We start from the raw sequence: 4,044 nt of genomic DNA on the forward strand, positions 1-4,044 counted from the left end.
GTTGTGTCAACAGCATCTCAAGTATTAGCAACAATAATAAGTTGAAGTCTTCCAAAGGCAAAATAAAAGAAATTTTGAAAAGTAGTGGGTTTGAGGATGTTGAATTTAAAATCTCTGAAATGCTATCCCTCAGGCCTTGAAAATACAACCTTGAAGACCAGGAGTTAATGAGATGCAAAATTTTAAGTAGTTTACATTGATGTTATAGTTGAGATGTGGGATTAAGGAAGATAACCAAAGAGCAATGTACAACGACAAGAGAACTTAATACTGAACAAAAAATGTTAACACTGGAAGAATTATCAGGTAGGGAGAATCTACTGACTTAATTTTACCTTCTTACTTAGAATGTCAATGTCATCTCCCCAACTTCCCTTACTCTCCAGGTTCTGAGATAAAACTCTGCTCCAGTGTGAGTTATGAAAATGTCTTTAGCAAGGTATTTGACTTTAGAATCTCAGTGTCCTCATCAGTAGTATATGTACCTTATAGGGGGGTGAGGATTAAATGATGTGGCATGCCCTTATAAATGATATCACTCTGCATAGCATATGGTAGACAATCAGTACAGTCTTCCTTTTCTTTTTTTCTATTCTTAAAAGGTTGATTGATTGATTGATTGCTATTTCTCTCCCTCTCCTCCCCCACTTGTCTGCTCTCTGTATCCATTTGCTGTGTGTTCTTCTGTGTCCACTTATATTCTTGTCAGTGGCACTGGAAAACGTCATCTCTTTTTTGTTGCATCATCTTGCTGCATCAGCTCTCTGTGTGTGCGGCACTACTCCTGGGTGGGCTGCACTTTTTTCACATGAGACAGCTCTCCTTATAGGGTGCATTCCTTGTGCGTAGGGCTCCCTACACAGGGGACACCCCTGTGTGGCATGGCATTCCTTGTGTACATCAGCACTGCATATGGGCCAGCTCATCACACGGGTCAGGAGGCCCTGGGTTTGAACCCTGGACCTCCCCTGTGATAGGTGGAAGCTCTATCAGTTGAGCCAAATCCACTTCCTTTCCTTCCTTTTTTGATACCAAGACAGATTAGCTCCTGTGGCTTGACAATTTAGAACAGACATAGTCTAGCCCCAAAGGGCTACTTTTATTTCTCAAATGATTTCCCTACGTTCCCTAACATTTTCTGGTCTATATCCTTTGGAAGGATATCATCTTGTGATCCACAACATGGAAATTTGCTCCCAAGGTACCTTGGTCATGGGTGAGTCTCACATAGTACTTTAAATTTTGTTGATCATCTAAAGATCTCCTATTCAGTTGCAATTCCTGATCTGGGAGACTTGTCTTTTCCTCAGACAGTCATATAGTAATTGACAAACCTTATTCATATGAGATCTACCTCGGACATACAGACCCAACAATTTAGCTATACTATAAACCTAAAGATCGTTTCTTCCATACAACAAATTTGGTTCCATCACAAGCCTGGGAAAGACATTCGGGGGAATCTCCAATTATGGAAGATCAGAAATGGATCTAGGAAAACCAATTAAGAAGTTTTGGAGTGCATAGAGTAGAGAATTTCAAAAAAGAGTACCAGATCCACATTTTCATCTCTATAAGGAGATCCATCTGGATGCCTAGCATGCACTTCAAATGCAACATGTCAAAAAATAAAGAGTGTATTACTCACAAACTGCAAACATTTAAAAAATTTGCAATATTCTAGACCTACAAAAACAGTAAAGAAAATAATTTCATAACTGGAACTTGTCCTTAAGAAAGAAAACATTACAAATAGAATTGCTCCTAATTACATTGCTCCTCCTTCTCCTCCAAGAGATTCTCGTAATGAACAAATGTCTATAAAGTGCAATGAATGTACCACACTAATGAAAGATGTTGCTAATGTGGGAAAATGTGGGAGGTGTGGGGAGCAGGGCTTATGAAAATCCCCTATATATTCTCTGTAACATTTATGTTATCTAAGTATCTTTAAAAACATTTTAAAAAATGAAGAGACAACCCCTCCCCCCCAAAAAACCAAAAACAACTATTGATTGTACACTTTAGATGCATTGTATGCTTTATTAATATGGATCAATAAAATTGATTTGATTTTAAAAAATGAACAAATATTAGGGACCAATTAACAATCTATGCTACAGGGTTTTTGATTTACTGACTGCTGCCAAATAGCTCTTCAAAGTGGTTGTACCAATATACTCTTTCTTCAGGAGTGGATGAAAGCTGCGCCACAGTCTTGCCAATACCTGAGTTTATCATACCTTAATTTGGCCCACATAGTAGAAGAGAAAAGTCTCATGCTATTAGTTTACATTTCCCAATAACCAGTAGAGAATGTTTCTTTTTTTATCAGCCACTTTTGATATCCCCTTATGTAAAAAGTGCCCATGCAAGTCTTTTGCTCATTTATCAGTTGGGTTGTCCATCTCTTCTTTATTGATTTAGAGATAGTCTTAATATATTTTTGGATATGAATTCTTTATATGCATAGAAAAACTCATCCCTCAATCTGAGCTTATTTTTTTTACTTTTTTTGGTATCCTTTGATGACACCTTATGATTTTTTATTATTACCATAATATAGTAGTCAAATTTAGATAACTTGTCCTTTAAGTTTTATTATTTTATTTATTGTTGAGTACTCCTTCCCAATCCCAAAGATTGTAAAGATATATTCCTTTAGGTATTTTCTTCTAAGTTTTAAAGTTTTTCTCTTCACACTTAGGTTTTAAATAATTTTTGTGTGTGTAAAGATTTTCCCTGACCGGGAATTGAACCCGGGCAGCGGCAGTGAAAGCGCCAAATCCTAGCCACTAGACCACCAGGGAACACCACACTTAGGCTTTAACTAGCCTTTAGCTGATTTTTGTTCATGGTGTGAAGTAGAAATCCAATCAGTGATGTGCTGGAATGTAGACTCTCTGAGGAAAAAAAAGGCATGATATATGTATGGAATTTGCTGATTTCTGTGGTGTAAATATTCCCACCATAGCAGATTTCAAACCACCAATCACTTAACAACATGACATGAAATTCTTGATTATTTAATCACTACATCCAATTATATTTTAGTTTTCCATGTGAATAGCCAATTTACCCAAAATGAATTAGAGAAAATCCATCCTTTCTCTATGATCTGCAACAATGTTGCTGTTATATCATGTTTTCAGACACAGTTGTTTCTGGACTCTGGTATGTTTTGTTGGTTGAATTGGATATCCTTGCATCTCTAATACATAATGTTCATTTTAATTGCTTTAAAATCAATCTTGGTCCTGGTAGGGTCTATTTTCTTACCTTGTTCTTTTCTTCAAATTTGTTTTGGCTGTTCTTGGACCCTTGCTCTTCTGTATATTTTTTTAGAGTCAGGATGTCAAGATCAAGTTTGGATGATAAATTACGTGGTCACTGTAATCATAAGGCTCTGCCCATATTTTAGAGATGTCATAAGTTTGACTATAAACTTCTTAATTGAAAACATGTATAGGCTGATAACTTTAGGATCGTAAGGAACAAATTGGTTAAACCATACGAATTATGTGTTTTTTTCAGTGTAAATTTGTACAGAATCTTGTATCTGGCTCCATTCAAAAAAGTTCCTGAAATATTTGTAAGTTCTTCCTGTGCTACTGAGTTGTTGTTTGTTTTCCTGTTATATACTTTCATTCAGTATTAAATACAAAAGTCTTGATTAATCTCCCTGAAAAGTCACGTTCATCCTTGAGACACATAAAACATTGTTTTGTTCATTTAATCTATAGACTTTGCTTATTATATGGAGTGGAATTTGCTCATTTAAGTTGTTGCATATAAAATATTAATTTTCAATATATATCAACATATAAATCATGGAGACTTTTATTAGAAAGTCTTAAAGAGCAACCTTATTTTTCTCCTTGCAGACTTGTAAGAAAATTTAAATGGTGGCTTTTTCAGATTTGAACCCAAGCATAAACCACAGCATGGTTTTTCTAGTACACATCAGCTGTTGAGTAGGAACTGTTTGTTCAGGCTATTTCTTACAGTATTTTGAATTACCTAAGAATTTCTGCATACCCATTG

The 4,044-nt window shown here is 35.6% G+C and overlaps 1 non-coding gene across 1 annotated transcript; it reads right to left on the bottom strand.

The window, feature by feature from the left end:
* Nucleotides 1-2,738: 2,738 nt before the first annotated feature.
* On the bottom strand, nt 2,739-2,810 carry TRNAE-UUC (transfer RNA glutamic acid (anticodon UUC)). Its single transcript has one exon. It is a non-coding gene; the product is annotated as a tRNA-Glu (tRNA).
* Nucleotides 2,811-4,044: the final 1,234 nt, after the last annotated feature.

Source organism: Dasypus novemcinctus, chromosome 11 (assembly GCF_030445035.2).
Source record: "Dasypus novemcinctus isolate mDasNov1 chromosome 11, mDasNov1.1.hap2, whole genome shotgun sequence".
NCBI lineage: Eukaryota > Metazoa > Chordata > Mammalia > Cingulata > Dasypodidae > Dasypus > Dasypus novemcinctus.